This window comes from Ambystoma mexicanum, chromosome 10, assembly GCF_040938575.1.
Source record: "Ambystoma mexicanum isolate Mex_15411 chromosome 10, UKY_AmexF1_1, whole genome shotgun sequence".
Lineage (NCBI taxonomy): Eukaryota > Metazoa > Chordata > Amphibia > Caudata > Ambystomatidae > Ambystoma > Ambystoma mexicanum.
In genome coordinates, this window is record NC_090932.1 from 416997607 (window position 1) to 417021296 (window position 23690).

Consider the following 23690-nt stretch of genomic DNA (forward strand, 5'->3'; position numbering starts at 1 on the left):
GTGTGGCCCCTCAACTAGTACTTCTCTCGGACGAGAGGCGAGGAAGGATGACCAGCTTTTTGTTGATTATGCTGGTGCCTGTGCTAGCAGGGCTGTGACCAAACAGACCCTGTAAATGTGGTTTATTCTGTGCACCTTGAAATGCTATGATCTGGCTGGTAAAGACGTGCTTAAGGGTTTCTGAGCACATTGCACGGAGAACAGGCTATTACCACAACTGTTCAATGTGGAGCCCATGTTCTCGATATTTGCCAGGCGGCTAAGTGGGTTTCTTCTCCATCATTGTATCTTTCATGAATTCACATGCTGTTTGAATATTCCCCTCCGTCAGGCTGAGAATCCTCCATAGCATTAAAGCAGTTTACGTTCAGATTTTAAAATTGCTGTTGCCTTAGTGCTCCATTGGATATTTTGGTTATATTGCCCACAGCCAATAGATCGGTCTTCCTTAGTTCCACCCCTGGAGGAATCTTCAGATTTTTTTACTGCACGTTCAGCGTTGAGAGTCCTCAAAATAATCTCTCCATCTTTTTACAATTTGATTGCCATTTCTTCATTTTGATGATGCAAATTATGCATTTTGAGAGGTTCTGTGCTTTCCTCCCCGAATCTTTTACGTTCCAGCTTCTCGTAGCCTCCAGTTTCAGCTTCCGTCGTTGAGACCCTTTGGTGTGTCTATTGACACTATGGCAAACTACAGAAAGAAAAGCCTTTTCAAGGCCTGTTCCTCCTGTCATCTGAAGAATGTGTATATTGAAGGTCTTCATGACTGTCATTAATGTCTCTACCAGGGCCACAAGGTCAACGGCTGCTTCATTTGCCAATCATTCTCCACCAAGACGGTCATGGACCATCACAGAAGGTTAGTGGCTTGGTTGGACGAAGGTGTTGGAGACTCTGAATCATCCTCTGTCCGAAGTCATGCTTCCCTTCAGCAGAGCAGACCACTAGAGCGTACTTGCTCTTCAGAGGTTAAGGTCTAACGTTGATTCTTTCCATGGGAAGAGAATTAAAAAGGGGCATACCAACCACGCTTGGGCTACCATGACGTCGTCGACAGCATAGCCTACGATATCATCAGCAACATCTACGAAACTCGCATCCACGTCATCTGCTAGCCTGCATTAGTCTTTTGTTAAGAAGCAATCGTTGATATCTAGTCACGCCCCGTCGAGGACACTCGTCGCAGGCCAATAGGCAGGTCATGCCATTCATTCCGTTGACTTCGTTTATGGCCCTGTACACCCTGACAACCTTGTTGACAACACTGTTGACGGTGCAACAGCCTCCTTGCACAGCTGCTACCAGCTCCATGCACAGCCACCTTCACAGCCTGTATCGATGACATGCTCGAATATGTCCTCTGGGGGAACAGTATCGGCCTTAATGGCATGAAGTGTCTCATCGACCAAAAAGCTCTACTCCATCAAAAGTCATATCGACTACATTAGACTGAATCTCAAATTGGAAATTAGTGGTCTTAAGCCAGCCTTGGTGGTCATAGGACTGCCCCATTACCCATCTGCCAGAAATCAGTGTCTGAAATATTGACTCCTGCAAATATAGCATGGTCCAAAGCAGCACCATCTTCACGAAGGAGAACAAAAGGATATTCCTTTTTATTGTCAGGCAGAAAGTCCAAAATGGAGCCCATCTTGTACCATAAGTCCCTGTCATAGCGGGAAAGGACAGCCATGGAATTAGCTGCCTAGATGGTGGTCATGGCCAAAGAGATTATACGCTTCCTAAAGGAATCCAGTTGCCTTTCCTCCTTGTTGGGCGGGACTGCATGGAGAAGATGGATTGGTGCAGTGTTTTCAGGCTGCAGGGACAACTGAATCCTAGCTGGGCTGCGCATCCAGACACTGAGGCGCAGAATCAGGCACCTTATCCTTTCATATCGGCCCTTCTTGGGAGGAGTAGTCAAAGTGTTGAAGGCCAAGAGACCATCTTCGGGAGATCGGCATGGTGACCACACATTTTCTATTGGGTTCCCTCCACTGACATAGGAAAACTTCCTTTTTCTGCTCTTCTGGTATCAAATCGAAGAATCTTGCAGCCCTAGACATGAGAATGTGGAAGTACCAATCTCAACAGGGGAAAAACCTCTGAGCATAAGATTGTCGGGTTCACAATCCACTGTTACCAGATTGTGGAATTCATCACTAGTATTTGTGAGAGTAGACACACCACCCTTAGAGGTGTCATCCTCGAATTTGTATCCGTCAGATTGGCAGGAGATGGAAAACCACCTGCGTCCAGGCAGAGGAGCAGGTAATGGTTGTGCAGGAAGATTCTGATGAATAGGAGGAGAGAGTAGGACCAGTCTCTGCATTGGATACAAAATGTCAATGGAGACGTCACGAGGCTCACGGTGACTGGGAGCTTGATTTAAAGGTGGCGCAACGGTGCACATGGCGGCAGCATGACAGATGGAGACTGAGCCGGGGGAGATGGAGGAACCTCCACATATTTGTCATCAGAAAAAACACCTTTCATTACCTTCACAGCCTGTATCGATGACATGCTCGAATATGTCCTCTGGGGGAACTGTAAAAGGACCTGAAACAGTTGAAAGTACATGTGGCACCAGTGTAAAGAGTGAATGTGTACAAGTAGGCCCCAGTAGCACTGAAAGCGCAGGTGCTGAGTCTCGGGCCTGAGAAACCCTTCTTAGAGTCGCAGATGGGGAGTCATGCACCTTGGTCATGGACACGTTAGACACGCTGCAACTTTTTCTCTTGGTATGCTCCAGCCATGGTGTCGGTCCTTTTGTGCCATCAAAACGTACTTTTCATGGACATCATGCAACTACAGACCTTTCTATCTGTCTCAGTCATACCTACCATTCCAACACATACACCACCTTAGACACCTTCAAAGGGAGGTACCATGCCTACCGGGGCACTCAACACTGCCATGGTACCTCTCACAGCAGAGGGCAATCTTCCAAGCAGAATTTACCAGGCCGTGACCCGCCTCTCCACTTTCACACCCTAGTGGGAGGGTGCCTCTCCAGTTTCGTCAAGCAGTGGTGCTCCATCACCATGGATTAATGGGTGTTGTCCTTAATCCAGCATGGCACACATTGGAATTCATTGGGTGCCCGCCCTCCATTCATCACTTGAGCATGACCCGGTCCACCAGCAAGGCCAAGGTATCTATTCAAGATACTTTCTCATCCAGAAATCCGGCAGCTGGAGACACATACTCGACTTGCGCATCCTTCAGTCTCAAACCTTCCGGCTGGTTATACTCCAGCACATCCTAAGCCAACAGCAGGAAGGACATTTCCTGTCATGGCTGGACCTGGATGCCGTGTATTTTCATATCACGATTCGACACCACAGGTGGTTCCTACAGTTCAGTCCTGGGATGACACTTCCAGTTCAAGGCTTTGCTCTTCGGCCTAAAATCCACACCAAGGGTGTTTACCAAATGCCTCGTCTGGCTGCGGCTCACCCCTCAAGTAGATCTCTTCGCCTCAAGTGTCAACCGGAAGTGCGAAAGGTTCTGCTCGCAGGAATTTCCTCCAAGTGGAGCCTTAGGTGATGCGTTCGTGGTGGAGTGGTCCTTCCCACTGCTGTACCCGTTTCCTCCAGTCTCTGTCATCCTGCAAGTGCTGCGTAGGTTACGGAGGTTCGGTTCCCGGATGATCCTCATTGCTCCGGCATGGGCCCGGAGAACGTGGTACCCAGACCTTCTCGACTTGTCCATCTGCCCTCCACGTTGTCTTCCCTACCGAGACGATCTGCTCTAACGGGAGGAGGGTCAGGTTCTCCATCCAGAGGTCAGATCCCTCAACCTTCACGCTTGGCTTCTGAAAGGTTGAGGTATTAGGTTTGGGACCTCCCTGAAGACTTGATGGAGGTGTTGCTTTCGGCCAGACGGCCTGTAACCAAGTCCCTGTACCGTTGCCGTTGGAGAAAGTTCTGCAACTGGTGCAGGATTAAGAATGTGGATCCTTTTTCATGGTCATATAATTGCAGAAGATTGGTGCCACACGTTCTGGGGAAAAAACTACAACTGAGGCTACGGGCGTCGTGCGTCCTACTTATAACATCCGGTGACGTCGGCTCGACGGAGGCCCTCGAGGACAGCATATCGATGTCATCGACGCAGACGCCAAAAGATTTTCCGAAGCAGCACAGCTGTGGTGATTACTGTCATAGATATGGAATACGTCGTCAGACTATCCCAAAGAAAGACCGTTACCAGGTAAGAGAGTAACTTGTTCATCCAAACACATGACCCAGCAAGAAAAATATTGGCCAAATGTCAACTACAAGCCAAATAGTCAAAAAATTCCCGGCAAGTGCCAAGAAAAAATAAAAACGTATCCATCCATCATCTAAAATAAAAGATATCACCAATATTTATCTTCCACCCACAGCAGACAACAATATAAGGCAGAATCCACAATAAACACCCTATCTATATCTATATATCAAGACATGGCAGGGAATCAATCACCTTCCCCCCCATCTACAGACCATCTCACAGGAGTGACTCATCGCTGACATCTCCAACTTTGTCTCCTCCTGCAAATTCACACACACTGTCTTTCTCAGAGATTTTAAGGTCCCTGAGTCCCACGCTGACAGCCACACTTGAAGCACACTGACCGGATCCATGGAGCACAAGAAAGAAAACAAAAAAAAACACACGCACACACCCTCACCCCCTATCCCCCTAGACTAAGTCTTTACATCATCCCCCCTTTATCACCTGTGCAGACCCTATCCCACTTGACTGGTCGACCATCTGCCATCCCACTATCACTCACCCAGTCGACTATGGGCCACAAAGGTCAGGTTAAACGTCCCATCAGTCAGTATTGCTCATTCAAAATGTTCCCGGTCAATGATCTAGAAGCAAACTTTGCAGACTTCCCCACCACAGGAAATGCATCAGTCCTCCTAGAATTATTCAACAACTCTGCTTTGAAACTGGTGGATCCTTCTGCCCCCCCAAAAAAATTGTAACCCCCCAAGCTGACCTCCAACAAAGGATCAATCAGATCCCTAGAGAAAAGGCGGTGCAAAAACAACAACTTTGGAGATCTTCCAACATCAAATCTATCTACGTCAAATATAGGATTCGTATTACCCAGGCCAAAGCTACTTTCTATTCCACCACCATTGCGGCAGCATTTAACAGGAGCAAAGCCATCTTTGAAGTAGTGAAGCATTGCACCAAACCCTTACCCGATCCTAAGGGTCCGGCAACTCAGGAAAAATACGATGGGATCAACCTTTATATTTAAAAAAAGTAGACCTAATCCGACAGATCGACTCAACCTCCCACATCATTGGCCCCTCCTCCTCCCCCTTTTTTGCATCCCAGCACACACTGCCCCTTTGGAAAGAATTATCTCCTCATTTCCCCGGACCTCCTAAAAACAATTGGGTTCCCTCATACCGACTTCCTACTCTGATCGCCTCCCGGGCTCCATCATTAAACAATTGAAAGGCCTAGTGCTCAATGCACTCCTGCATCATTAATGCCTTCCTCACAAATGGATCTTTCCTGCATACCCTCAAAACTGGTCTCATAGGACCTCTTTTGAAAAATTGACCATAAAACCATAAGAATTGGCCAACTACCAGCCCATTATGAACCTCCATGTATTGGCAAAATCTTTAAAAAGTAGTCGCTCCACAACTACTCGCCAGAATTGAACAATTACACCGCCTAAATGACTATTCATTGTAGTTCTGCCCCAAGTGTAGCATTGAGACATCCACCATCCAGTTGGATGATGCCCTCCGAATCCTGGATAAGAGCAATTCATGCCTCATCCTCCTCTTTGACCTTTCAGCTGCATTTGACACTGTTGACCACAGCATCCTCCTCTTTGCTGAAAGCATGTGATTCTGCGGAACTATCCTGAATTGGTTTACCTCCTATCACTTGTGCAGACATCAGACCGTCCAGATGAACATTGCATTCCAACCAACGCCACATCTCCTGCAGAGTTCCACAAGGCTCAATCCTCTCACTGATCCTTTTTAACCTTTACATGGAGCCTCTGGGCACACTCCTCAAAGATCCCCATATAGCCACCCACCAATACATGGACAATAACTAGTTTTACATGAGTAAAAATCCCATAGGACATCCATTGTCTCTGCTGTTACCTAGCCTTCATCCAGTCGTGGATGTCAATTGCCTACCTCAAACTTAACCCATCCAAGACTAAATTTGTCCTCAACGGTCCCCCTGCTTAACAACTAGGCCAGTAATGGCTCAATGACGTGCGCCTAGAAGGATTTGATTTGCTACTCTTGGATTCAGCAAAATTCCTAGGCTTCACCAATAACAGCAGCCTCTCCTTCCAGAAAAACATAGCCAAGAAGGCCCAAATTAAACCCTGCATCCCACTGCAGGACTTCCAGACTGTGGTGCAGGCACTATATAGAACATTGAAAGGCCCTCCTGACGAAGCTCACAGCGTCTCGTTTAGCTCCCCTAAAAGCAGTCCACCATGAGGCAGCTTGTCATATTAAGGGTGCGCTGAAACTCCCCATCCTATGCAAGCGACATTCGCTTCCTCTCCAGGCCAGGAAACTGTTCAAATCTGCATGTATCTGCTGCAAAGCAGTCACGAGTATCATACCAGCATACTTGGCAGATAAGTTCCACATATTTTATGGCACACGCTCCTTGCACAGAAAATCGACCAACTTGCTCAAGTCACAACTCGCCCGCAAAGAGAAGACTTGCAAACATTACTTGTCATGCACCCACGCTCTGGAACTGCATCCCGCTATTTACCCTGAGTGTCCCCCACAATTCTCCAATTTTGCAAATCTCTCAAAAATTGGCTTTTCCAACAATACCTGACCATGGGCTAATCCCAATGAATGCACATACCAAAGTAGAGACAGAAACTGAGAGTACTATGCTACTGTTAAAGGATTCTAGCCTAAATGCAGACTACCTATACCTTGTGCAGCAGTCTGCTGCTCTCGAGGAAGGTCATTTCGTTAAACAATAAAAATACAATTATAAAAATAACGTCATGTAAGCCCTGGGGAAGGACATCCTGAGCTACAGCCATCATTTCCAAAGTTCCTATAAGAGGGGAAACGGACAGCTAATGTCATTAAGAATACTCTGGATATAGCTGAAACATCAGATCAGGTTGGGGCAACAGTCTTAAAATGACACACCTGGATAAGGGAAATTGGATTCAAACTAATTGACTCAAGCCACCCTGCTGGACAAACCTTTGCAGGAATCCGTTCTCTTTGGGAAGGCAGTTGATGGAGCACTTGAGAAGGCAAACAAATCTCAACACCCTGAAGCAGAGACTACCAACAAAGGTAATCCGCGACTAATGTGGGGTGCTTTTGTACCACACTATATGTGCATGCCACATCCCAGACAACCCAGACGTCAAGTAGTGGGTGGTTCACTATGCCTCAACCACAAACCTATACATTTCGATCTACCCTACGTCAACACCATGGACAAAAGCAAAGAGGTCAGACACTAAAAAGGGGGTTCTTTTACCACCTAAGTAACAACAAGGTCCAAGTCCCTTGCAATGGCTTCCCAGTAGGTGGGAGATTCACTTGATCCACCCATCCATGGGAGGGGATAAAGTCCGACAAGTGGGGGCTTCATACTGTAGGTCAAGGGTATTGCGTTCATCTTCTAATGGACTCCTCCTTGTTGAGATCTCCCAGCACAACTACTCTTTGAAAACATTTCTGCCACCAGGGAGTGCAGCGTGGCACTGCATTGGCTCCAGCTGACGTCATTATGCTCTCCAATCTGGGTATGATGTTGGGGCAAGAATATATTGAATCTCCGTGCCCCGTGACCTTACTACCTTTTTTCCACGCACTCGCTTCAGGGACACGGCTTCATTTTGAAAGTTTTTCTACTTCTCATATTTTTGACATTTTGCTGAATCCGTCAAAGTCCTCAGGTTTTAAACCCTGAATTGACTGTGGACATCAGATGTCCAACTCTCATCCCCACATGATCTGTCTTTCTTGCCTCAGTGAGGGGAATGGCACACACGATTGCAGTTTGTCAGTTAATGAACCCCAACCCGCTTTTTGAACAGTTGGTACAACTGTTCCCATTCCTCCACAAGGCAAAAGGTGACAAATGGACTTGTTCGAGGTTGTCCAGTGCTGAACATCACACTGAACAACAGTCCCTGGTCCATAAGGACAACAAAAAACACTGTAGGCGGTCTTGTTGACCAGGTGGATCTTCCAATCACGATTCTTCTTCCACATCGCTCCAGACAGAATCTAGCCCCCATCATAACCGATGAGCTGACCTCTAACATGGTCACCAGCAACAACCCTTGTCTCCTGACAGAGACCTACCACAAGTGCCTTACCGCCACTATCGACACAGTAGCACCATTCTATGGCAAGACTGGAGGCAAGCATTATGCTTCAACTACAAAGACAGGATCCACCTCAGTACATTACCCTTATTTTCCTAATAATTCCAAATGGTGCGTCGCCAGATGTATCAAAGAGTACGAGAGTAGAACAGCGGAGTGCAGAGCAGCAGGCACCACGCAGTTGCTAATAGCACGCAGGAAACTATTCCAGGCGCTGGCTACGGCCACCATAGCTAGATGTTTGCGCAAGGTGATGCAGCTAGCAGGCATCAACCTCAAAGAATACGGGGCACATTCAGTAAGAGGGGCCATGGCGTCCAAACTATTTGCAACAGGAGTAACTCTGCAGGATATTATGCAAGCAGCAGACTGGACTAGTGCTTGTACATTTTTTTAAACCGATTAGAGGGATAGCAACAACAGTGCTAGGGAAGCTTTAGACAAGCATAATGCTCGCCTCCAGTCTTGTCATTGAATGTAGATAACCCCTGCTAACTGCGCAGGGGGTATTAATTCTATTAAAGACTAGGAGGCAAGCATTCATTTCCAACCCTCATATGTACTGTACAATTGTATGCACTATTGTGTTATTATGAGGACAGTACTTGAACACCACCCTGACATTGTTGTTTATATGCTCCCCAGGAGACGACCAAAAGATTAATTGAAGATGAGATGTCCGAGTGTCCAAGCAGGGAGAAGTATTCGCCACACAGCGAGATTCGCAGCAAGAGCAAGCATCAGTTGGAAAGGTTCAACACGTTTGATGGACCGTTCGTTATTTCAAGTTTGAAAGGATGCAGTTCAGAGCATCAAAAGAAGAGGAGGAGCTTAAGGAGATTTTGTGGTCACAACATGTACTAGTGGTTAAAAGGACTACAGAAACCAATGGACTTGTAGTTTGTAAACAAAGAAAAGAAAAGTGCTTACGGGAAAGTCACTTTTTCAGTTTTCTTATGTTTATAGTTGAAACTGCTGTAGAGTGAATAAAAGAAGTTGAAGCATAATGCTCGTCTCCTAGTCTTTAATAGAATTAATACTTCCTGCGCAGTTAGCAGGGGTAATCTACATTAAAAACCAAAACACAACGTGCTGGCAAACAATCGAGTTTCTGGTTTAATGAGGAATTAGTCTCGCTAAGACAAACTAAAAGATTGCTACAACATATTACCAAAAAATGCCCAACACCAGACTCGGCCAATGCCTTCAGAGTTGCCAACAAAATCTATAAAACTGCAATCATAACTCACTAAGGTCTATAACACTCGTATTAGCAATGCCTCCTCTAACTCTAAAGAACTCTTCTCCATTCTTAAAGAATTGGAAAACCCAATGCCAATTACTACCCCTGCCAACTCCAGCAAGGAATGATGCACTACCATCCAAAACGCATTAGCTTCTAAAATTGAACTACTCCAAAATAAAATTCTCACTAAAAGAAAAACTTTAGCCAATAAAAATGTTTCGAATACCAACCTCAATAAAACTAAGGAAAATGTGAACCTGCAATTCCAATTTACCCCAGTGACCCAAGACACAGTGGCAGACACTATCCCTAAACTAAAAGCCTTAAATTGCAAAGGGGACAATTTCCTGGACCACCTAGATATACTTTGCGCCCCTCTCCTCACCCCTATCATCACAAACTTTGTGAATGCCTCATTCAACACTAATACCGTTCAAGCAAGTATAAAAGAAGCGTGGGTGACCCCACTACTAAAAAAAACAACTCTTGATGCATCAGTACCCACTAACTACAGACCAATAACCACAGTGTCGTTTCTGCTCAAGATTATTGATAAAATAGCTTACAACCAAATTCAAGCCTACCTTGAACAAAATCAGCTCCTTGGAGCAAGAAAATCTGGATTCAGGCCCAACCACAGCACAGAAACAGCTCTCCTGGATCTGAAAATCCAGCTAGATACCATTAGGGACTGAGGCAAACTTTGTATACTACTGCTGTTAGATTTAGATTTATCTGCAGCATTTGACTTAGTGGACCATGATAAACTATGTGCCACTCTTGCCAACGATATCTGTTTCTCTAAAGATGCCACCCTCTGGGTGAAATTCTTTCTAGCCGAATGCACGTCTAGATAAGCATTGGTAAAGAGGCTGCAGATCCCATACCAGTCCCCATTGGGATACCCCAAGGATCCTGTCTCCCCCCCACATTAAACAACACGTACACTAAGCTTCTCTTCTCGTCTTTGGATGCTATGGGTGTCATCTACACCAACTTCGCAGATGACACCCAGATCCTCATCCCGCTCGCAGGGGACTATGTCCAGGACACAATGATCATCAACAAGATGTATGAAATAATCTAAAATGGGATGGTTCTGCCTTAACGATGAGAAAACGGAGATACTCATTTTGGGCTCCCAAGCTAAAATCAGTGCCCTCCATTCAGACTATGCATCTATTAACATTGATGATTCTCTGATCCCAGTATCAAAACAGGTCAAAACACTAGTTTATTTAGATGCTAATCTAACAATGACTAGGCATGTAAGCGCTCTATCGTCATCCACATCCTACACTTCTAAATTGTTTGCCCTGAGTCGCCAGTACCTCACGCCCACATACTGCATCACCCAGCCAGAGCCTTAATACTATCTAAGTTGGATTACTGTAATGTACTTTTATTAGGCCAACTACAATAAATGCAAAACAAAGCGCTACAAGCAGCCATAGGAATCAAGAAGTCCGACCATATCTCTAATATCAGGAAGGAGACTCATTGGTTATCCATCAATGCTAGAATCATTTTCAAATCACTTTGTGTTACCCATAAATGCCTTGCAAATAAAGCTCCCATCTACTTACATCCCACCGTTGTCACCAGTGTAAAGCAACCGGAGGGTGGTGTCTGTACTCCTGTTCTCTATATGGCAGAGGAGAGGCACAGGGGACCCAAGCCAAGATTCTCTATATTGTAAACGTGGCGAGCAGTCAAGGCCTTGCTTCTTAGGAGGTGATGCAGGCTGGTTCTTAAGTACAGTGTAGTCCCCAAGCATCTACAAAGGAATGTCCACACACTGTATTAGTTAAAACACAGTCTTTATATAAATAAGGCTCAAGGTTATATACACAATCACAATAATACACTTTGTGCTCCGACAATTCTAAAATGGTAAATATATACAGTTCTAGGTGGTACCACGATTACTCTGATTCCATTAAAATGCATCAACTGTACTCAGTTCAAATAGCATAGGAATCAACACAGCCAAACAATATCATCCTTAGACTTAGGAGGAAGCCAAGTTGGTTAGACAATTGGCAAAATACTGAGTCCCTACCAACCAGACCCAGTTTTGTATGAGGATCCCCCCACTTGGGCAACCTGTAAATGAAGATACACTACAAGCCCAGTCCATATGTTTTCTATTAGAGTCTTATCTTCTATAGTTCTGCAACCCAAATGTACCTTGTGTTGTAGAGTTTTTCATCAGGGAATCGACGGGCCCTTCTTGAGTACGCTCCCTTTCAGGCAGGAGCCACGGGTCGTCGAACTTCTGAGATGAAGAAAGGGTGAATGTTGTCATTGGGGCAGCAGCTTCAGTCCTTGCGGCGCTCGTAGACAAGTGATCGAAAACGTCCTGCAACAGCCAGGGGAGGCGTGCTGCAAAGAGTCAATGAAGAACTTTGGCCCAGCAAGGGTGTCGAGTCGTCGGCGTTTGGCTACGGCAAACGGGACGTGACCACGGCTGGCTTCAATAGCTTTGTCTGCGTCTCTGAGGTCTTCGGGTGGCAGGAAACCCACCGGCGGATTCCCCTCGGTCGTCGACGACCTTGGCTTTCCATGGCAAGACGAAAGCGGTCGACGAGTGTGAGCAAGGGATTCCATGGATCAAATGTTCTTAGGCAAAGGGAGCACGGCGGCTCCGGTCAGTGACAGCGATCATCAACGGTGGACGGCTGTCCCGTGCTTCCCTTTGTTCTCCTCGGCGGTCCCCTTCTCCGGTCGGCTGCCTTTCGTAGGTCGGTCTACCAGGGAGCTTTGGCAAAGATCAGCTGGTGCACGATGGTCCCTCGTAGCTCGGGGAGAGGTATCCTAGCCAGGTCTTCTCTTGGATCAGTTCTTGAAGGCACAGCAGCTTTCAGATTGCAAGGAAGGGAACAGCGGTTCACCTTCTTCTGGCTCGGCTTCGAGAGTCAGTATCAAGTATCAACTTCAGCTTCTGAACAATTTCTAGCAGTGAGAGGCCCCCAAATATACTGTTGATCTCCCATTCACTCTGCTGGGTCACACTCAGACAACCAATCACTCAGAAGGGCATTCAGGCAGTCAGGCAGCCAATCAGGCGCACAGTGCATTCAGGCCATTCTTCTCCATCCAGGCACTCACAACACAGAATGTGGATTTGGACAAGCACTCTGTCATTCAGCACTACACACTGCATTCATACCAGTTTCGGGCAGGGCTGTCTCAGTCATTGTGTCAAAAACCAGATACTAGACACCCATAACACAGAATGCGTATTCGTCACACACTCCATTCACCCAGGTCCCACCCCATGGGCGTACCCACAACATACGGTCGTTGGGAAGGCTCCAGCCAGTCTGGTCGGCACGTCGCCACACTACCATATATGGAACTTCCACCCAACAGCCAGTCAGGGGGAAGGGACAGACTTAGGGCTTCCCGGGACTTCGGGAATCCAAGGTAACAGACGATGGAAGGCAAGAGGCCACGAGGGCCATCTTGTCTCCATCAGAAATCCACTGATTCCAATGACAGGGCCTGGGCATCCCAAAATGGAGGATGCGCAGAGCACCTGTCAATTCAGCATGGAGCTGCCACCAGCCTGTACCCTGCTGTGTGGGCCACACACAGGTGCCCAAAAACATACACTAGGAGTACAGGGTCATACTCTCACCCATGGGTGCCATATGGGTATCCCAAGGGTCTGTTCACCAAACCAAATACAGGAAGAGCCGCACCGCTAGGAGTCCCACATGAACTCCTGCACGGAAAACAAGTCAGAACACATGATAAAAAGCAATAAAGGACAAGGATTCAGAGGCTCTGTCCCTCCAATGCATTTCCAGCATCACAAACAGAACGCTCAGATCCAACAAAAAGTCGCTCCTTGCGGTCCCCCGCTTCAAAAGCTCCAGAGCAGGAGGCAGCAGCTTCCTAGTCATGGCCCCAAAACTCTGAAACAAGCTTCCACTAAACATTAAAAATGAAGACTCCTTCCTTTGCTTCAAAAAAGTACTAAAAACCTGGCTATTCAACCAACACTAGTTAAACCATACGTATTCTAAAATAGCTACCAGCCATAGGCCCAGCTAGATGCCTCCCTTGGGCTGACTGTTACCAGAATCTGTAAATAATGAATGTGACCATGCAATGTTTTAACCTATGTACATATCGTTTGTACCAGTGCCTCCCTGGATGTAATTGGACTTGTTGAATTTTACTGTAATATGACTGCAACAACGCCATAATACCCAAGGGTTTGGGCGTTTAACAAATGTAATAAATAAATCTGAAGACTGGCAGTTCTTCCATACCTTTAAAAGGATGCCAGTTACTCCCCACTGCTAAACCTTAATCGTGTTGATAATTATCTTCATTGGAGCATGCCCAAAGAAGGCCTTTTGAATATAAATGATGTTCCAAAGTCCACACAGGGGGCAATGTCTTCAGGGTATATGCCCAATGATTGGTTGCAGGATGGTCCAACAGAAACAGGCACTGTTATCTAATAAAAGATAGCCCAAAACTGCCAATTATCGCGTGTCACAAGCATCTGAAGATAATACGGCGGCCATTTTACACAAATCAGACTGCATAATGAAAACCTACAATCAATACCTATTGGTTTTATGCTTCAGTTGTACACGCCACCTTATTGGCAGGTGGCAGAGAGGAAATGGCGTGCTTCATGCTCATCCTCTGACAAACTGGCCTGCCGCCTGCTCCAAAGGCAATACCGGCTTTCCGTTCTCACCAAGAAGAGAGCCCTTATCCAAGCCTGCATTTCCGCGGCATCTAACAATTCGGCTTAACTCTTTAAAATCTGCAAGGAGCTGGCCAACCCTGCTGCAGTCTCTACCTCTCCTGTCCCCTCCCAGGCCATCTGCACGGCACTGGCCTCTCACTTCATTTCAAAAACTCAGGACATCCTGTCCTCACTCTCCTCTTATCACTTCCCCCCCCTCTATTCCCTGGTCTTCCTCTGACCCTTCTGCAGCCACCCCTCCTCCCTCCTTCTCTGCCTTTCCCCTTTTTTCTGCTGACGAGGTTTCAAGACAAGTCCGATCTATGAAAGTCTCGTCAAAACAGGTCCACCCCTGTTCCTCCAAAACTATCAAGGACCACATCGACTCCCTGGCTCCTGCCCTGGCTGACTTCTGCAATCACTCCTTCGCATCTGCAGTCTTCCCATCCCCCCTTAAGCACTCCCTTGTGCACCCTCTTCTTAAGAAACCCTCTTCCGACCTCTCTTGCCCAGCTAACTATCGCCCAATCTCCATCACTCCCTTCCTGGACAAGCTCTTGGAGAAACTGGCCATCTCCCAGCTTAAGCTCCATGCTGAATCTGTTGGTAACCTTCATGACCATCAGTCTGGCTTCAGAGCTGCCAGAAGCATGGAAACTGCTCTCCTGAACATCCGTGAGGACCTGCTCTCGAACCTTGACTCTAACACTCTGTGTGTTCTCATTTTGCTCGATCTCTCTTCTGCCTTTGATACTGTTAACCATGCCATCCTGCTCAACCGTCTCTGTGATAACCTGGGTATCACTGGTCAGGCCCTGGCGTGGCTGACCTCTTTCCTCTCCAATCGACCCTACCAGGTCCATCTGGGGTCCTTCCTCTCTGACAACTTTTTCTCTACCTGTGGTGTCCCCCAGGGATCTAACCTCTCTCCCTGGCTGTTCAACCAGTATCTGGCACTCCTTGCCCACCGCATCGCTGCTCTCTGCCCCAACTTTCAGTGCTATGCGGATGATACCCAGCTCATTTTCAGGCTACCCTCAGCCTCCTCTTCTCCTTCCCTCATCTCTGACTGTCTTTCTGCTATCCAGGAATGGTGTGCCGCCAATGACCTCTGCCTTAATGCCAGTAAGACTGAGATTCTACCCATCGGCACACCCATTCCCTCCTTCCCTGCAGCTCTCTGGCCGGCCTCTCTTGGCCCTCTTCCTGCTCCTACCTGCAGGGCAAAAAACCTTGGGGTCATCTTCGACTCCACACTCTCCTTCTCTCCTCACATTTCTGACGTTTCTAAAAAGTCACACTACCAGCTGCACCTCCTCAGAGGTATCCTTCCTTTCCTCTCCTTCCCCCAGAAGCTCACTGTCTCCAGAGCCCTGGTTCTCTCAAAGCTGGACTACTGTAACAGCCTCTATCTAAATCTGCCTGCCTCTACTCTCCGCCCTCTGCAACTCACCCAGAACAGGTCTGCGAGACTTGTCCTTGGCCTCAAGCCCAGGGACCGTATCTCTCCAGGACTGAAATCGCTACACTGGCTCCCAGTGGCTGCGAGGATTAAGTTCAAAACCCTCTGCCTTGTCCACAAGGCCTTCTGGGGCCTGGGCCAAAATACCTTTAACTCTCTCTTCCTAAATATCTTCCTTCTCGAGCTCTTCACTCATCCGCCTCCAACTCCCTCAGGGTCAGCCGCTTCTCCAAGCAACAAGTTGGGGGGAGATCTCTCTCCGCAGCAGGGGCCTCCCTCTGGAACAGCCTTCCTGCCTCCCTGAAACTTGAGGAGAACCATCTCCGGTTCCGGAAGCACTTCAAAACCTTCCTCTTTGCTTCTGCTTTCTCTCCCCCTCTCCCCTGCTAAATCACTGAAACTGCACTGAATCTGCAACCGGGCCACTCACCAATCTCGGTCCTTGACCCAGCCACTCTCCCCTGCACTGCCTCCCTGGCAACCCCTGCACTTCGGGACTGTCTCTGTATCCCTACAGCCCCCCTTCCCAGCACTTGTCTGCACTTATCTTGCACTTGCCACCAGCTGGCCCTTATTAGTTATCTTGTATTTTACTAACCCTGTACTGCACTTTCCCCTCTCCCTTTCCCCCTTGCACTTTTCCCTTCCCCTCTACCCATGCACATGCGCGATCTGAAAGACACCTGGCCTAGTAGGATTGTTGTCTGTCTCCCCTTGTTCCCCCCTCCCTGCCTCGTCGCGCCTTGAAACACTTGTGTATAGGCGCGTTACAAATGCATATCATATCATATCATTTGCTTGGCCTTCCAAGGTGGAGTGTCACAAAGTAGATTTTACATCTCAACGTGAGATGAGCATGCTCATATGTGCAGTAACATTGAGCATTTATTATATTTTCCAGGAGACATACTACACCTGGATGTCTGTTATATTCAATGAAGCAACCCATTTTGGAACATTTTCTGCACGGTTGATTCACAGAGGTATGTTAATTCTGTTTTCATTTCCTTTTCCCCACCTTTGAGGTTGCTCTTGGAAATATCGAGTCTGAGCCAATAGACCTTGATGAGTGACACATGAGGTTTGTGTTTTATTTTTATTTTTGTTGACCATGGAGGTTTGCGTCACTGTAGTTTTGGTCCTGATGAAGACTATTGGATATAATGATTTAGTCGTCGTGGAAGTTGAAAGTAGCATGTGTTAATTGTTAATTGTTAATTCCGACCATGAGAATTAATGACCGTGCCAGTCAGAATTGATGGCAACCACCAGTCAATAAGACTGTGATTGTGTTAATAAACAACAGTAAAATAAAAAATAAATATTTTTATGAATAAGTTTGTGTTATGTTATTCCAGACTCCATGATTTTCGAGGGGGTACTCTAGTGGGTCAAGGACTTTCATTGGTGGCTTACCCATTATTAATGTGGGAAACTGGGTTAGGTCCATCGATCCTCACGTGAAACATGCCCTTTGCGTTTTTTCTTCCAAGGTAGAGTGTCGTAAAGTAGAACTTTCCTTCTCAACTTTGCTTTCTTCCTCTGTCTTGTAAGAGCATGCACTACGCACACATGACCTTTTCATGCAGGAGTAAAATAATTGAATTCTTATGGAATGCACTTAGCATTTACATCTGCTAATGAGCAGGCAGAATCCATAGAAATCTTTTAGTAAACACTCCCTCCAAAGGATATTTTGCAAGCAGTATTTACTTTTTATTTACAATACGGATTGTAAAAGCCCAGAGTGTAAAGGTAGGTTTGCCTCGTTTTACTCTTGAGTTTAACGCTATACTTTGAAAATACAGGCATGTGTGACAAGGCCATTACCCAGGCTTTCTCATATAGGGGGTGGGCATGAGGACATGTCTCTGTATGCTTGGTTTCAGATTTCTAACCCCTACCTAACCTACTTGCCGTCTTTTCTTTGTGTTCGCAAAACTAGGAGGAGAAATGAGGCAGCCACACCAGGAGGAGGACTGGCGATTGGATCGTCTTTGGAAGGAGTGCAGCTGTTCGAAAAGCAGGGGTCGCCAAGGGGAAACAAAGAGGCAGAGTCTCTGCCGAACCCAGCTGATAGCACTCATGCAAGGAGAAACCGTGGAGAGAGTCACAGAGTCTGCACAACTATGTGGTGGCCGGAACATCCTTACAGGGCTACCACAGAGAACCATGCAAACCCCACCACAATCTCCTAGGCCCTTTGGTCCAATGGGGACTAACCAAGGAGCTGATCTTCTACCTCTCTCACCCCTGCATCCCCATGGCCTCAAATTAAGCATTCCCAGATCGGGGACGCATTTGAAAAAAAGAACTTGGATTGTTCCCTGCCATCATACCTGTAGGACAGCAAGCCTGCCTAGAGGCAGTGGACATGGTTTATCCAGCTTTTGAAACTTCTCTCCTGCACATAGGCACCCATGGGGCGAAGGTGACTATAGATTGGAAAGTGATAGGGAACTTATCCCCACAAAGGCAAAGATATTTAAATAAAGTGCAGAAAGAAGCAGTTGCTGGAGATTTATGTGTCAGGTGAGGTGTTGGTTGGAGTGGAGGGGGTTCTGCCGTTTGAGCTTGTGTGTGTTTGTGTGACGACAGAGTAGAGTAAGTTATTTTAAGGAGTGACTTTGAAGTGGCTAATACTAGATGGAAGGAGGGTGTCTGAGGGTAGTACTTGTTGGGGGCCCACCTGCTGTCACCAGGGCGGGCCTCCACAGGGGTCGGGAACAACCGACACAGAGGTAGTGACGGCGGGCACGCTGTGAGCCAGGACCAGGGATCACCCTGATCGGGCCGGATCACCGGGCAGTTCCTTTCTGCTGTGGGCACCCAGCAAGTGTCGGCCTTGACCAGGGGGCACCTAGGCCGAGCTGAGCCGCACAGGCCACGATCACGTGGTCGAGACCTCCCCCAAAGAAGTCCAAACAGACATGAGACGCCGCTTCCAGGGGCTCTGCTGCACTGCCTTCAGCGTGCCAGCAGAGCCCCTTTTATTAAAGAGGCGTCATGACATAGTCATGATGTTCTCTCACAATCCAACCACTAGACCAACACGCAACTTCCCTCCTTTATTATAACAAAAGAAAAATCACCCCCCACTGCAGACAGCGATCCCTCTACTGGGTCAAACTTGGTTCTTTCTAGTCCACGCACCCATTGTGCTCCTAAATCATCACTGCAAACATTGGGTGCATTCCAGTCCGAGCACCACCTACTAGCTACTCACAAACTTAAACTTTTAGCACTGCAAACAAACAGGTGTGTTCCAGTCTGCACACCACAAGGCCCGGCAGCGCGGGCTAATCCAACTCCGGGATCGAACTGGCAAGTGGCGCTGTTGCATGCCAAGATGAATACATTTTCTTCATCTTCCTCCTCTCCCACATCAGACTGCGTTCTCCCTTGGTCTTCCGCAACTTGGACCGCAGCCACTCTAGGGGTCTTTCTCCCCTTCGACTCACTCCCCCCCGATGTGCCTGCCATGCTGGCTGGTGTCGGGGAGAGGCAAATCGTGCAAAGTGATCCACCTTCCCGCACTTCCCATAGTTGTGCCCTTTCGCCGGGCAGTCCTGCGAGTGTGGAAGATCCCGCCCGCACTGATTGCATATTGTGGCATTGGGGTCTCTCCTTGGCCAGTCTCCCCTCCTCATTGGCTTTCCTCCTTGCCACTTGCCGACCGCCGACACCTCCTCCAGCTTGATCCGCTGCATGGGGGCTTCCAGCTTGAGGTGATGTCTGGATGAGTCCATGACTGAGGCCTGCAACTCTGCCAGTTCCTGGGCACAGCCAAGGTTTAGTATCCGGACGAGGGTCAGCGCTGGGTCCCTCAGGACTTGCCAGCGTAGATGATCTGCGCTCTGATCTCGTCCTCCTCGAGGTTTCCCAGGTCACAGGACAGGGCAATGCCGCGCAGCTTCCCATGGAACGCATCGAGGCTCTCCCCTTCCTCCTGCCTCGCACACCTCATCCTGAACCGTTCATAGTCCCTGTTAACCATGGGTCGGAAGTATTCGTTCAGCGCTGCGATGGCTGCCGCATATGACTGGTTTGCAGGCCTTAATGTCTTGAATAGCCTCTGAACAGCCAGTCCGGCGGAGTACAAGAGTGTTGGGCATTTGGCTGCGTCCTTGATCTACACTGCCTCAAAGTACAGCTCCAGGTTCTCTACCCAGGCTGTCCACCGGGGCCCCAAACTGGCCGGGGAACCAAAATGATGTAGAGGCACGAGCTGGCCTTGACATACCCCTTCGTTGTCGTCGTCCGCCATGATGGCCACTGGGGGTTCAGGATGGGACCACTGCTGGCGAATTTCAAGGTGTGCTCACAGTCAGCGGGCCTTTAGTGGCTTGACCCCCCCTTTGTGGAAGTCTTCGAAAGGCGCACAAGCACTTCTTAGGGGGCTGCTACCTTTTGGGCAGATTGGTGGTGTCAGAGATGCCGGGATGGGTCCCGCCCTGTTTTCGTGCCCAATTGCCTGGGCTCGCGAGTTCCTGCCATTGCAGGCCACACCCCTGGCACTCTCTGGTGATGGGCTTCAGTGGTGCCAGACAGCGTAGATTTCCCTGAGGGCGCTCGAGCACTCCAGGTGGAGCCGCTACCTTCAGGTCTGGCGCAGATGTGGCACCCAGGAAGGGTTGGTGTTATGCTGTTCTCCTTTTGGTCACCGCCGCAGCTGGGTTTAGTAGGCCACGCCTCTTTCCTTTGTTCCCATTTGGTCCCCGGTAATGGTGAACCCTGGTCCAATGGAGGCCACACACCCTTTTCGGGCCGCTTCACCGGCCTCAAGATCCACTTTCAAAAGAAATATATTTTTTTTGTATTTTTTTTCATACACAGCCCAACTTAATAATGTTTTCACCCGTCGCGCCCCGGGTCTTGATGGGGACGATGCTCACGTTCATCACTCGTGGCGGGATGGGTCGCGGGACCGGGCCTTTAGGCTCCAACCCCTTCTTTGTGTCAGGTGGACCACGTGGCCCGGCAGTGTCCCAACACGTGCAGCCGATGCCGCAACAAAAATCAGAGGAAGAGTGGTTTATTGTTTTATTTCTGGCACACAAGCCACTCAACCGCCGCCAGGTGGCCCGGGTCCAATTGGGGGCCACTTCTCCCCCCACGCACAGTTGCGCCGGGCCGACAGAGGATAGGCTCTGCCCCTTTCCTTTGTCCTGGGCGGACCACCCCGCCCAGCAGCTTCTGCAGTCACGCGGCCATTGCTGCAACGGAACCAAAGACTCAAACAACCCAGCCCCCCTCGCTGGCACCAGGCAACCCATGCCTGTGTCCCACACAAGGTCCCTGGGCCAACAGCTGCGCGGCTGAAGACACCCCCAGTCCTCTGCGGCCGACTCCGCAGGGCCGCTCCACAGGCTTCCAGCAGCCCACACACTCTTCAGTATGTGGGGCCTAGTCCGCCCTTGTCGCCATTGTTGGGGGCTTCCACAGGGGTCAGGAACACACGACACAGATGTAGTGGCGGAGGGCACGCTGCGAGCCAGGACCAGGGATCACCCTGATCGGCCCGGATCACCGGGCAGTTCCTTTCTGCTGGGGGCACCCAGCAAGTGTCGGCCTCGTCCAAGGGGCACCCAGGCCGAGCCGACCCGCACAGGCCACGATCACATGGTTGAGACCTCCCCCAAAGAAGTCCACACAGACACGAGTTGCCGCTTCCTGTGGCTCTGCTGCACTGCCTTCAGCGTGCCAACAGAGCTCCTTTTATTAGAGAGGCGTCATGACATAGTCATGACGCTCTCTCTCAATCCAACCACTAGGCCAACACGCAACAGTACTGAGAGGAGAATTGTAGTGGAAGGAGGAGTGTAATAGTGCGTAGTGTGTAGGGGTGGAAAGGTTTTGTAGTGGTAACAGGAGTAGAGAAGGACTGGGAGGAGGGGTTAGATCAAAGGGTGGCAGTGTGACCTAGGAGGAGTGAAACCTTCTAGGGACATAAGAGTGGTGAGTGAAGTAAGGTGGCGTGTGAAACTGTTAGGGAGAATTCTCATAAATGGCTGATTTCCCTTACCTAATGAGTCCCTCAGCAGCTTTGCTGGACTTCTAGGGTTTATTTTTTTCACCTGGTAAGAGTGTGAGCCTTTTTCCCACTCTTACATGTGTTTTGCTGTGTGTGTTTTTACTTTTTGTGTGATCTTGGGCAATAGAGCCTCACCTACTCCATGGCATCATATTTTTCATGTGTGTTACACAGCACCTTCAGTGCAGTGACACAGGGTTGTCTATGAGACTTCCCAATGACTCAATTTTCTGGGGCTGACTACTGTCCCCCAGAAAAGATAAAGTTGCCATTAACTTTATTTTAGTCACTTTAAACCACAGACCCAGTACACCCCATCTTACATGGAGTATTGGAAAGGGTTAATTCTTATCCCTTTTTGTCTGTGTCTCTTGGAGCATTGTTTCGCTCCCTTTACATCAAGACTTGGCTGGTGGCAGTGGTAACTACCCTTTTTATTTATACCACAGTTATCTTAACCATGGTATTGTTTTATGCTATTATATTAGCCTCAAACATAAACCTGCTTGACCATATGTATTTTATTACGGTTCCGGCTGGGTTTAATCGTCATTTCTTTTTGTAAATGTCTTTCTCGGGTTTTACTCTGCGTGCCAAACCAGGTTTGGTCCCTTTGTTTGCCGTCTTTTTGCGGGTTTCTGCACAGAAGCCCTCCTTAAGGCGCCTGAAAGTCTGGGTAGGCAGGATGTGAGGGAGGGGTTTTAGGACCCCTGCCATGGGTTCCCTTGGTAACCCAAGTCGCACTCCTGTTTGATTGGCTGAGTGACTGTCCTTGCCAGGACAGCCACCCTGCTGTGTGATTGACAGCCAGGCTGTATGAATGGGGGAAAACTGCATAAAAAGCAGGTCTCTGGGACTGGAAATTCAGAGTCACCACTGGAACGAAAGAACCAACGAGGAGCTGATGGAAGAGGACCCCTACAACGACTGAACCGCCCGGTGAAGCCCTGCTGCAGGTCCGAATCTTCAGAATCCGACGACAAAGAAGATCCTCCAGAAAACTTCTTCCCTTGAGCTGGTGGGACCAACCAGTTTGCCCAAACTGCAAGCCACGACCCCTCCTCTGGACGAATTCGCTGTACAGAGTTACAGTGGGCCGGATAGCCAGGAAGGTCGGACCCTGCTTTGGTTTTAAGGAGCACACCTTTTATTTGCTGCTTTGCTCTGCTGCTGGCTTCTTCCCTGGGAAGTGCAGGACCCTCCAGTCTTCCTACTTCTCGTCAGTCCGACAGTCGCTTCAGGAACCATGAGCCTGCAGGAACTACCAGGAACGTCCGCCTCAGCTACAGCTTCCTTTCCGTTTTAAGGTACTGTGAAAAGCCAGTTGTTCGTTTCATTCAGCCGTGGTGAAAGTGTTTCAAATCTTTCTCCAAACCGAGGGCTTGTCCTCCTCTTCTCTTTGAACAAACTCTACTGCGAACTACCCTGAACTGTGTGATCTTGAGCAAAAGACTTTTGACCCATTGCTTTGGCCCTAAGCCTTTTCTACCTGATTCTATCACTGTAGTTCCTCTTGCTCAATGGCCCTGAGTACTTACCTGTTGGTGTGGTTCAATTTCTATTAACTTTGTTTTTCCCTCCCTTTTAAATTGCTGGAGTGCCATTTTGCTCCCACTTCATTTTGTGAGCTTAACTTGTCTGGAACATTTTGGGAGTGGTGTGGTGTATTAAGAGTGTGATTTTTAAACTGCTTATAATAGTGTAATGTTATACAACTGAAGAGTGAAATAAATGTATGTTCTTTTACTTGGAAACCTTGAGTCAGTGTTTGCCTGAATCATAGTAATTGCTGTCCTTTGTGTAACAATTTGATACTACTCACTTACTCTTGAGATAAGTCTGGCTGCTCAGCCAATGCTA